This window comes from Rhinoderma darwinii, chromosome 13, assembly GCF_050947455.1.
Source record: "Rhinoderma darwinii isolate aRhiDar2 chromosome 13, aRhiDar2.hap1, whole genome shotgun sequence".
NCBI lineage: Eukaryota > Metazoa > Chordata > Amphibia > Anura > Rhinodermatidae > Rhinoderma > Rhinoderma darwinii.
Genome location: NC_134699.1, coordinates 68,519,204 through 68,532,802, shown reverse-complemented (window position 1 = coordinate 68,532,802; position 13,599 = coordinate 68,519,204).

Below are 13,599 nucleotides of genomic sequence, written 5' to 3'. Positions count from 1 at the left end.
CATGAGGAGTAACACTATTTCTGGCCATTATATGACTTGTATTCTGCATTTTTTAATAGTTTTCCCCTCTGCGGGTTCTATTCATATTTCTCAGTGGTCTCTGATCTAGTGGGCAGATCCTAACTACGGTACTATCATGTGTTCTATACACAGTACACAAAGAAGAGGAGAATACTGCTCTCCTATCTCTATATATCTATATATCATATATATATACTGTACATATATATATATATATATATATATATATATATATACACACACACACACACACATGAAGAAGCGGCAGCTGCATGGAAGATATTAGACAGCAGTAATGAGCAGTGTAGCTGAGAATCCAGCACTGGAGAGACATAGAAATCTTACCAGCACGTCTGTGTGTTCTCACTCAGCTCCTGCTTCCTCCCCTCTCCATAGACTTCTATTGGCAGCATGTCTGTGTCTGACTCACACACTCGCACTCACTCTCTCTGCTGCCTGCTAGCCCTCCCTTCTCCATAGACTTGTATGGGCAGGGTGTGAAGAGACACTTCTGCAGTCCCTCAATTCTGCTCTGCAACCAGGGACAGACTTTGCTTGACAACAGGGTGTAGACTGCAGATTACAGGAAGTGAGACACCTAGTGGCAGCAACTTCACACAGAATTTGCATGGATTAAACAACTAAATTTTTACAGCAAGTAAATGACAAAGTTGTTTTATATCCGGTGTACTATTAGATTAGCATCAGCTTGAAAAGTTAGTGTCCATTTAACATGGGTCCAGTTAGATTTTGGCCAGTGCGTCTCAGGGACCGTTGCCGAGTTTTATATACCAAATCTATGTTTGTGGGAATAGAACTTCCTTCATTGATTTCTTTGTTAGCAACTCCATCCTGAAAGAGGTTCTCCGCAAAAACCTATTCAGGCTGTGTTTTCACTTTACAATCAATTCTCATTTTTTGCCGCAGTTTTCTGAAAATTGCTGCATGAAAACGAAGATTGACCGCGACGTGAAAAAACAGCCTCCGAGAAATTCGTGAATCTCATGATGTGACTGCTTCCAAACCAGTCTTAAACTTAAAAGTCATATCTTACAGCCTGGTGGCTGTGTCTAGCACATCCCTAGTATCCCACCTGTCCTAGATTTCTCGGTTCTTCAGCTCCAGACACAAATCCTACTAGGATGACCAATTGATGCAGCTCAAAAAGGACAAATTCAGCTCTGCTACATGTGTGTATTTTGCACATTCGTACATACATGTGTGCACTATATACAGACTCCGGTATACATGTTTATACATCACACCCACTAACACGAGAACAATGAATGGTTTCTGTGCAGATGCTGCTCGCCAGATATGGGAAAGAATTTTATTGCGACAATGGTTTCCAGATGTCTCTCGCAGGGGTCTCGGCCGCACACGCTCTGTGATTGGTACAACAAGTACCTTAATGCCTTATTTATTTGTGTTTTACAAACTCTGGCTGTACCTAAATAGCCGTGGATGATGAAAAGCCCCCAGGACTCCTCCGGTCAGAAGTAGCCCCGTCCAGCTCACTCTCTTATCCACCTCATTTGGAGATTATGTAAATCTGTCCAGTTTATTATTATTTCGTTTAGACAGGACAAATGTAGAAGTTTTAGTTTACAATTTTTTAACCATAGGGGGCCATACAAGATTTATATGGAGTACGACAGAAAACAATTCGTGGCCTGCTCCATATGTATGTGTGGCATCTGTATGACAGCACATGGAGGCTGCGTAGTGGGGAGACGGGCGGCCTCCGTGCACTGCCATACCGGCTCTGTGCACACAACTCTGCTGTGTGCATGGGCTCTTAGAGAAGGAACTTGTATTAATAAGGGCTCATTCAGACACACTCATGTATTCCAATGGGGCCGTTTATGCCTTTAGGCCCCATGCACACTCCCCTGGATGATTCCTTCTCATGACGGTAATACCCAGGAGCCTTCTTCACAAGTGCTGCATAAACAGCGCGTTATCTGGAGTGTCTGCTGTGTTTCTGCTCATTACCAGCAGTTCATGCCCAGATCCTTCCCTGGAGCCGGGATCAGCCAAGAGGTTTGCTGAATGGGCACATCCATAGGCATGTCAATCGAACCGACTGATCCACTTATTGACACTTGTGCGTGAGAGGTGATATCCTCCGCACCTGGACTGTTATAACCTCAGCCGTAGTGCTATATACAAGCAGCAGCGGTGTCTTTCCCAGCATTCCTAGCTCAGATGTGACTCGCAATCTACCTGATATGGAAGACATTGTAAACTATGACCAGAGCATTGTCACGTCTCCGCTGTATGAACCTTTTCCTGATAGAATCCTTTTTATCTCTATAAATTTTGAATCTTGTTACTAATGCTTATATCTGGGGCCCCGTGTACTTCACCTTTTTGTCCTACGTTTATCGTGAACCTCAGGAAAGCTCTAGGCAAACAAGATAAACATGTACATAGGGCTCGATGGAGGCCAAAAAAGGGTCATTGTAGTGAAATAGTATTATTTTTCCTGCGCAGTTTGGTGGTACAATAAGATAACTGTAACTTTTGTTTGCGCCGTTGTTTCTTTGTTTATTATTTTTGAACCGCTTACGTGTTAAATTAATTCTTCAGGTTATTACGGTCGTGTAGATACCTCATATGTAGGATTTTTATTTTTATGTAACATACTAATATATAAATATGTATTATACTTATATATAATAGGTGTGTGTATATATATATATATATATATATATATAATACATTATAAGTTATAATGTATTCTTTTTTTCCATATAATCCTATGAAGGGATAACTTTAATAACTTTGTTTTACACTTATAATATATTATACTCCTGTATGCTAATACATTATACTGTGTCGCAATAACACAGGCTGCTGTTAGGGCAACAGATAGTGGGCGCTAATAGCAGGCTTACATAACAGACAGCCCTGCCGTCCTTTCTACGTCCCCTAGACTGACGGCAGAGGGTTCCTTCTGTCTTCGATCGCATCAAGCGATTGAAGAGGGGAGTCCCCTTCAATCATCCGCGGCTATTAAGCAGTTATACAGCTGAGGTCGGAGGTTCCTCAGATCCCATCAGTATTCAGCAGGCTTCTCTAAGCACAGGATCTGTTAATAGCACTCCTGCTTAGCGCTCATAAGCGATGTCAAGACGTCACTGTAGACTCCGTATCTGCACCGCCCGCCGTCAAGACAAGACGTGGTCAGGAACGGGTTAAGCTCCCCACTTTGGTTTATAAAATGGTGCTTGGAGTGATTGTTCCATTGAAACCCGTTGACGTTGCATTGTAACTGGTGGTTTACTTTAGCGCAACTCACCACCAAGTTCAGTTTGGGGGGTGAGAGAAATAGAGATGAGATCCGTTTCTTGCATTGGTGCATTCAAACAATTATGCGTGGGTTTTCGTGCCCCCATAGTATTCATTTTTCTAAAAAATTGGGGACAGCTGATGGGTATGGGTGCCAATAAAGGGGTTTTTTCAACAGATTTTTTTAAGTGCGGTCATCCAAGACACGCCCATGTGTAGATGAGCTGGCGGTGCCTTTGCACCCAACAAACAGTCTTCTGAACCCCCCCGAGGGCTCACCGGACACCCTCATAAATATCCAAATCTGAGGGGTGGAAAATCACCAACACAGGAGGCCTTGCAGCCCTTATGCTGAGTGGGTGCATGAAATGGAGCCCATCACTTACCGTCTCTGCATCTCAAGTCTCGATTAACCATCTTTTTGAGGATCAGTAATAGGATCACATCTTATTTAGGACAGGGAGCGTCACATTGCCCATGACTAGTGCACAGTTAGGTCAAGTTCTCTGCGTGATCCAACAGCCACAGTTTACATAGTGGAGCGCTGCCACAGCAGGCCCGTGGTAATGAAAACCTCTTGGGAAACCGAAGGCCTGACCTTGAGATGGAGCCCAGTCACCTCTAAACAGGGCCAGTATTTGTGTATAGTAATTGCATCAGGGATTTACAACGTTTCTGGCGGGAGCCGGTATCAGCCTTATCGCCAAGCGCCCTGTTTATTTGGTTTCCTAGTAAACCTAAAGTGCAGCTGTTCTTAAAACTGTTTCCTTGTTACTGCACCGTGCCCAATGGCCGGCATCCTCGAGCAGTGGTGGGGGAGTAGATAAGGCCAACTGTGTCTGCAAATTGCCTTATTAAACAGTCGGGCAGGAATTTGGTTTCATCATGTGGCTTTCCTTAGATAAACTGTTTTTCCAAGGCCATTACAGACCCTGATATGTTATCACAACAAATAGATTTGCCCCTCGGAACAGTGAAACCCTTAATGTAAAGTAATCGCTGCAAGCAGAGGAGGAAACGCTGCACCCACCGCATGATCATCGGCAACATGCATTCTCATTTCAGACAATTATTTTTATTCGATTTTTTTACATTTACTTTATTGCAATTGTTTTTTTCCAAATACGATACCCAGAAGCTTGTATTAAGATTTCAGATCTGGCATGTGCTACCGGCAAGCCCGGCATTGCACAAGTTTACTAAGGCATATATGCCATACCGGCAGTGGCGGATTAAGTAGACCATGGGCCCTGGGCTGTTACCCAAACTTGGGCCCCCCTTCCTCACCGCCGCCCTGCCGCGCCGTAACTATTTTTGACACTACTTTTTTGGGCAAGCATTAACAGTGTTACGATTTCCCTTGTCACAGGGCTGTGTCCCTACATACTGACAGTATCACACTGTGCAGGGACACAACCTCCTGACAAGGGGAATTGTCTATCAGTCCTGGACTGCAGAAAGACTTTTTGTGAAATACAAGGTTTTCCTATAATAAACATGTCAGGAGAGGTGACAGATTCTCTATAAATCTAGTGACTCACAGGTGACGACGTCTCAGATTCTAGTAGTTTTTTTCCTCTTTTCTTCTCCATCCGGTCCAGCGCTCATGACGACTTCTCCCGGCCATGACTCATTTCTGCAGAATTTGCCACTCAGACGTCTCCTCACTTTTCCAACATTTCCACACCTATAAACGAAAATAAAGTTATCATGGTGCCACATACTGTGCCCCTAAATATAATAGCACCAAACACTGCGCGCCTGAATATAATACCACACACTGTAAAACACCATACACACAGCCCCCTGTACATAGTGCCACACACAGCCCCTGTAGATATTACACACCCCCATAGATATCGCCATACACAGCCCCCTCTATATATCACACATCCTCCCCGTAGAGAGCGTTACACACAGCCCCATATAGATAAACTTTATGAATAAAAATTGTAAAATAGCAAAAAAGGTGTGTATAAAAACGATAAAAAACGAACCCTGCATTGTCTACGGAAAAAACGTCGCAAAAATCACGTCGTTTTTATTTATTTTTTATAAAAATGTGTGTTTGGTGCAACTTTGTAATTACGTTTTATTAAAAAATATTTTCACTTTTTGAGATACAGCTGCTTTGTATCCTGTATCCGTCAGGTCAGCAAGACTGACAGGATCAGTGACACGCAGGATCCACCTCAAATCTATCACATCTAAGATTATAATTTAGCGCAGGGCCCGTTTCACTGATCCCGTCAGTCCTGCTTACCTGACGGATACAGGATACAAAGCAGCTGTATCTCAAAAAGTGAAAATATTTTTTAATAAAACGTAATTACAAAGTTGCACCAAACACACATTTTTATAAAAAAGAAATAAAAACGACGTGATTTTTGCGACGTTTTTTCCGTAGACAATGCATGTTTCTTTTTTTTTAGCGTTTTTATACACACCTTTTTTGCTATTTTAGAATTTTTATTCATAAAGTTTGAAAATAATAGTAAAAAAATAAGCTTTTTTACGTTTCAGCTATTTTTTTTGGTAATAACATAGTTTTACCCTAAAATAGACCTTTTATTTGTAATCGTCATTGTTTACCGTAAATGTTAATATATTACATGTCTATATTAGGGTAATTGGGTCAGCGCTAGCGTTACAACAATGATTGGCGGGGGGGACGGACGGTTTTTATTGGGGTGGGTATTTTATGTGTATTTATTATTTCATTTTTTTTGCACTTTACTTTCCTATTTTTTTATTACTGTGGTCTGTTCCTCAAAGGTCAAAAAAGACCTTTGGGGAACTTTATATATATTTTTTCTTTCTTTTACACCATGTTTTTCCACTGTAACTGGAGCTGCACAGCAGCCCCAGTTACAGGGGAAATCAGCCCTCTCATAGTGACGATTGTCACTAATAGGGCTGTGCTGGGTCTAGTTAGACCCAGCAGCAGCCTGCCACTAACGGCACCCGGCGATCATGTGAACAGTCACATGATCACCGGGAGGAATAGAGACAGCGCCGCTGCTGCTGTCTCTATTCCTATACACAGCGTTCATTGAACGCTGTGTAAGAAGACATCGGAGAAGACAGAAGCAGCGAAAGCTGCTTCTATCCTCTCCTCAGGGTCCCCGGCAGTCACTGACAGCCGGAGACCCGATCGCGCGGGCAGCAAGTTAAAACCCGAGCCGTAGAAAGTCTATGGCTCGGGTTTTAAGGACCCGTCCCTGACCGCTGGCCGTAAAAATACAGCCAGCGGTCGGGAACCAGTTGGGAAGGAGGATAAGCCTGCTGTACTGACCTCAGCGCCGGTGACCGACCGTCTTGCAGATTCGGAGTAACAGAACAGCCGTCCCTCGCTGTTCTGTTACTCAATGGCGGCGGCCCGCACTTGTCAGGGAGGCGTGTCCTACCCCTTTCCCGGCCAATTCCCTGCTCCTCCCCTCATCTTCGTTAGTTAGCAGCGCTAGCGCGCTGAATAAGTAACTTTGCAAGATGATGTGCGGTTCGGGCTGCCATGGGCCCCCTGGGAGCCTCGGGCCCCGGGCGGCCGCCCGAATCGCCCATATGATAATCCGCCACTGCATACCGGTTTTGTGTATTATATAACACAGGGGGGGTTAAGTAAGATATTGGGGTGACTGCAGTTGCACTTAAAGGGTTGGTCTGGTCATGGGGCGGTTTTTCATACTAATGACATATCCACTGGGTAGGTCATCAGTATATGATCCCCGATCCTGCACCGATCAGCTATTACGGCTGCCTCCGCCACCTGGAGTTATACAGTGTTCGAAGCCGGAAGCAGAAAGTTCTGACCACTGTATAGCGGCCGTGCTGCAGAAATATTCACGTGACTAGGAGCTGAGCTGCAGTAACCCAGCACGGCCACTATGCCGTGTACGGAGCCATCTGCTCCCGACACCGACCTCTGTATAACTACCAGGGGCAGAGGCAGCCGGTACAGTTCATTGCTCCGGGGTCCGTGTGTTGGTCCCCCACCGATCATATATTGATGACCTATCCTGTGGTTAGATCGTCGGTAAGAAAAACCGCCCCATGACCAGCCTGCCCCTTTAATTTCTGTTAGGTTTCAGATGGAGTAAAAAAAATATTTGGTCTTGGACTAAAGCTTGTCATAACTAGAGATTTTGGTTGGCCGAAAAGGAGGAGTTAGATCATTTTTTGCCGACGATCTGCGTCCAGACCAGGCCATAGATCAAGGCGCAGAGATCAATTGGTGATTTGTCGTTTTAACTTATGACGTTGTCATCCGGATCGGTTATGTTGTAATGTTTGAAACATGTCGAATCTCCCCCCAATTTTATAACAAGTTGTTGATGGTACTGGCAGGGGCGGAGCTGTGACAACCTCATTCATTGTACAGGAAAAATAAGATGGTTATTTCATGAAAAAGCCTCTGAAGTCTCGGTCTCCATAAACCTGCTGCTTTTTTGGGACGTCTTACCCCTTTTATTATTATTTTATCCTAAAAACTCAGGACAGATGTGAAGCCTTGTTTTTATAGGCGGCATTTTATAGGATAATAGAAAAGATGATCACATGCATGGAATGATCGCTGAATGTGAATACCATCCTAAATTGTATACCATCATAAATTGACCAATAGTAATTTCTTAAAGGAGTTTTCCCTCAATACAATATTATCGAATATTGATCAGTTATGCCATAGATCTGATCGAGGGGTGAAATGATAAGAGGTCCAAATGCTTCGATCCCACCGATCTCAATGGCCTGGTCCTCCGTTCCCTGTGAAGAGGTGAAACGCGTGCTCACATGTCTGTTTCCATGTCAAATCCCTTTCATGTAGAACGACGGCCCATCATGGCCACCTTTCTCCAGGGAACGAGAGACAGAGACCCCTGTGCATGGACCTGGCCTCGTGACGGGGTGTGGTAGGTAATACTCTATTACCAGATATACTGTCTGATAATTCAGAATACTCCATTGTTTGGTACATTTTCCGTGACGCTGGGTCATTGGAGCTCCACCGTGTATACGTAGCGTTACTGAATGATGTGTATACGGGCGGACGTCTGCTGGGCCTCGGCCTGTGGCGGCAATGATCCACTAGAAATGTTCTCCAGATTCACCCCTGAAATCTTCCTTTACTGTAATTAGAGCTTTGACACATGAAACAGATTTGTCTTCGTTTTCTTATTGGGGGGGATTCTCTTTACGGCTGAGATTTTTCCACATTTTACAAAATTTGTAAGTGGCTGTCACTTTAATGTGTGGCGTGTGACTTATCTCTAAAACACAGCATTGTGCAGATCGAGCATATTCACCCCTGTTAATTATCGGGCGCGTTTTAATACACGGTCAGGATGTCGTCGCTTTAACATCCCGTGTCAGTTTTATAGTCATTTAGTGTAAAAGGCTTAAAACAGCTTTGCAAATTACTGCCATAAAGTGATTCCAATAAGTTATATATTCTCTACATCCACAAATATTACTTTAATTGCATGTGAAATTAATTTGGCAGAGTCCTCCGCTCTCCAGCCCGAGCCTTGGAGGATGTTCTGTCGCGGCTGGAGGTGGCCATGTTGGGATCAAGGCTAAGCCAGTATTCATAGGGTTAACGGGACACTAAACCTCCACTGCTCCTGAACCGGTGTTGTAGATATCTTCCGAGGAAGCCGGGGGATTTTATATCTTGGTTTGCTCCATGTTTCATCGGAAGAGACAACGCTCAACTCGGCCGTTTCAGTCATTCCTATAGACATTGAATGGGGCGGCATACCGCATGCCCGACCGCTGCTCCATCCATCGTCCTCCTCCTGGCAGGGAGAAGGTTCTGGGGATTCGGGGCCCTAGTCCTCACGATTGGCGGGACCCCCAGCGATCAGAAAATTATGATTTTGGGAATACCCCTTTAAAGGGGTTGTGTAAGATTAAAGAAAGACGTCTTTTATTCCAGCTCAGCCCCATTCACTTGAATGCTATAATACCAGACACAGCCCATAGACCGGACTCGCTTTGTTTCTGGGGATCTTTTTCCTAATTTCAGACAATCCTTTAACTGGGGTTTAGTTTTGCTTGGTGTCATTTTGGGGTAGTGGCTTTTACTAGCTGTCTACCTGTCTAAGCCCCCTGACCTTTTCCACAGTCTATGGTTCAAGCTAAAGTGGGGAGAAGGAGGAGGAAATACACTGGAAACCCATCACTTTTGGAACAGCCCTGATATTAAAGAAATGGGCAGAGTTGGGTGGGAAGGGGTTCGTCATAATAAGTGTGATTCTAATAGGAGCCCTATAGCTGCGAACAAAATGTGGCCCATCTCCTGGCTGTAGTTCCAGCCACCACCTGCCCCACAAGGATCACAGTGTTCTAAAATCTCTGAGATGACCAGCCCTAGACACACCGATGAACGTTCCATCCGGCCTGAAGGAATCGGCTCATGGAAGGTTTGCATCATAAAGAGATAGTGCTGAACCATGGCCCCATGACATCACTCTACACAAGTCCTAGTCAACAGGCCCAGCTTACTAAAGCCAGGCTTCACTGCACCCGTTTTGGATAGAGGTGTTCATGCTGTTTCAGTTTCAGCCAGAAAGCGTCCTTATGGCGCCAGAACCCTCCAAGCGTTCCGGTCTATAACGAGCTTTTCCATCCGTAACTAATCAGGATGAGGACGTGGTGAATAGATGTCAGATACTGGCACTAAGGCTATCGATAAATTGAAGATCTTGCAACCCTTGACCGTCGAGGCTAATCCAACAAATTATAACTAGACCCATTGTTGGTGAGCGTCTTACTGGTTAATATTAGGGATAAAATGTTACGTAGTCCGGAGCTGAACGGAGACCTTCATTCCTTATATATCCCGAAAAATAGAAGGAATCCTTACAAACCCGATTAGATGTTGTCAGAACTTATAGCGGAGCTGTAGGCATTTATCATCAGCCTCCCCTTTAAGGATTTTAGACAAAATAGAAACTCCATATTTATTCCTTATCAAACCAAAGATATGGCCGCACTCCTGTCTCCAGAGTGTAATTACAGTGTAATGGAGTTGGGAATAAGATTTATACTTCAAGTACAACCCTTCGATTATCAGTCGGTGCATGCGTTCCTTGCCAGCTTCAGTGCCCCCCCAACTGACCACCGCAGATCAAAACCAGGCCCGTTTGGAAGCGATAAGATTATGCCAGATGTGGCATTTTAATTAGCACGATTTGCTAAACACTGGCTTAATTAAATGCAACTCGATAAGCACGCTAATCTCCGTACATGTCTTTCCCAGCTGTTTCTGCTTCTACCCCCAAGGCTAATTATGCGTGGGATTAGGGAGCCGAGCAACAATCCATGAACCTGTCCGCGGTCATTTCCCCAGACTTCCCGCAGGAGCGCGTCGGGGGTCCACAGGCGACAACTGTCCATTCTTATACAGATAAATGGGGGATCTGTTCACAACACTCACAGGATGGGGCCATCATCTCAACTCGGACGCGCCCAATTTTGTGCTCTGTTTCGTCAAAGTGGTTGTCTGGAGTAGGAGCCCTGTTTTGGCCGGATTCATAGACCGTGTTTTATTGGGTTTTTCATAGCGTTAACGTTGGTGTTTCTTTTTTTGGCAAAAAAGCGCTGCAGCGAGATGTTATTTTAAAATCTACGGGGTGGGCCATTTATATGGATACACCTAAATAAAATGGGAATGGTTGGTGATATTAACTTCCTGTTTGGGGCACATTAGTATATGGGAGTGGGGAAACTTTTCAAGCTGGGTGTTGACCATGGCGGCCATTTTGAAGTCGGCCATTTTGTATCCAACTTTAGTTTTTTCAATGGGAAGAGGGTCATGTGACACATCAAACTTATCGAGAATTTCACAAGAAAAACAATGGTGTGCTTGGTTTTAACATTACTTTATTCTTTCATGAGTTATTTACAAGTTTCTGACCACATATAAAATGTGTTCAAAGTGCTGCCCATTGTATTGGATTGTCAATGCAACCCTCTTCTCCCACTCTTTACACATTGATAGCAACACCGCAGAAGAAATGCCTCCCGATCTGACCCCCTTAGACTTTTATCTTTGGGGTCATCTGAAGGCAATTGTCTATGCTGTGAATATACGAGATGTGCAGCAACTGAAACTACGGATACTGGAAGCCTGTGCTAGCATTTCTTCTGCGGTGTTGCTATACACCTGTTTCCCTGCTCTAGTATTTGACGTCACCCTGATAGAAATGAATTGGAATATTACTGTTTGTGCAGTTCTCTAACACATCAGTGTTTATCAGAGATCTGCACTTTGAAGTGCTTTTCCCACCAAGAGAATTATGACGTATTGCTAGGATATGCCCTCATTCATAGGGCATTAGGGTGATCTTTATAATCTGCTTTTCTCTCAGCAGAAAACTGCACCACAGCCTGTAAAGGGGCCACTGTCTGTCCCCTCATTCTAATGACCGTAGGGTTACCGGCAGAGGATCACATACTGATAGCATCTCCCAGTGACTTGCCTTGTTGTGGTGGGAAACTCCAGTAAGTTTCCCATATCACAATCCTTTACTGGATGTAGAGATTCTGTATTCTGGGAAAATTAAATCCACAACATTCAGCATCTTCACCACCAGAGATCCCTCAGCCGCTACGTGTCTTCTAATAGTGCCCACCATAACAACAAAATATGTTATTCCAGCCAACCAGCAGCTTATGGATAAGTGCACAGGAAAGCGCACAGGAATTCTACTTATTTGTCCCACAATTAGCTCAACCTCTGCCCTTTCATTATACGCGGAGACATAAACGTCCATCTCTAGAACCAGCAACTTAAACCGGGATTGTAATAAGCTCGAAATGGCCGTAGGCTGCGTGTCTGATGTCCTGAAATTGGACAGATAATGGCGAGGTGCACTGTCAATTACTGATCTCAGCTAATCCTACTGAGCAGAGAGACTAAAGGTGGCTTATAAGCCCATCATCTTGTAAGATCCCTCATCATTTAGGACCTAAAGCTAGTTTGTCAGGACCGATAAAGGGAGCAATAATATATAGCATTCAGACAAACCTAAATACATTCCATGTTAATACAGCCGTGATGCAATTGTCTCTTTATGTAGAGCTCTTCTAAAATAATCCACATCAGGCTGGATTCACACGAGCGTTGCGTTTTTGCGCGCGCAAACAACGCGGCGTTTTGCGCGCGCAAAAACCATTTGACAGCTGCGTGTGTCATCCGTGTCTGATGCGCGGCTGCGTGATTTTCGCGCAGCCGCCATCATAGAGATGAGGCTTGTCGACGCCCGTCACTGTCCAAGGTGCTGAAAGAGCTAACTCTTTCAGCACCCTCGACAGTGAATGCCGAACACAATATCGAAAAACCTGTTGAAAAAAAGAAAAAGTTCGTACTTACCGAGAACTTCCCGGCCGTTGCCTTGGTGACGCGTCCTTGGTGACGCGCCTCTCTTGACATCGGGCCCCACCTCCCTGGATGACGTGCCAGTCCATGTGACCGCTGCAGCCTGTGCTTGGCCTGTGATTGGCTGGAGCTGTCACTTGGCCTGAATTGTCATCCCGGGAGGTCAGACTGGAGGAAGACGCCGGGAGTTATCGGTAAGTCAGAACTTCGTTTTTTTTTCTACATGTATATTGGGATCGGAAGTCACTGTCCATGGTGCTGAAACAGTTTAACTCTTTCAGCACCATGTACAGTGACTATCTCCTGACGTCGCGTACCGATAATTTTTTTGCCGGGTTCGGCCAAAACGAGTTCGGCCGAACCCGGTGAAGTTCGGTTCGCTTGTCCGGCTTCGCTAATCGCAAAGACACTCCGTTTGGATGTTCGGAAACAGAAAAGCACGTGGTGCTTTTCTGTTTACATTCATCCTTTTGACAGCTGTTGCACAAACACGCAGTTCGCACGGAAGTGCTTCCGTGCGACATGCGTGGTTTTCACGCACCCATTGACTTCAATGGGTGCGTGATGCGTTGAAAACGCTGAATCAACGGACATGTCGTGGCTTTTTGGCAACAGAGCAACGCTGCGCAAAAACCACGCACATGTCTGCACGGCCCCATAGACTAATATAGGACCGAGCAACGCGCGTGAAAATCACGCGCGTTGCACGCACGTATTTTACGTTCGTTTGAATAAAGCCTCAGGGTGTTATATTCTTGTCCATAGGGGGCAGTATTATAGTAATTATATTCTTGTATATAGGGGGCAGTATTATAGTAGTTATATTCTTGTATATAGGGGGCAGTCTTGTAGTAGTTATATTCTTGTATATAGGAGCAGTATTATAGTAGTTATATTCTTGTATA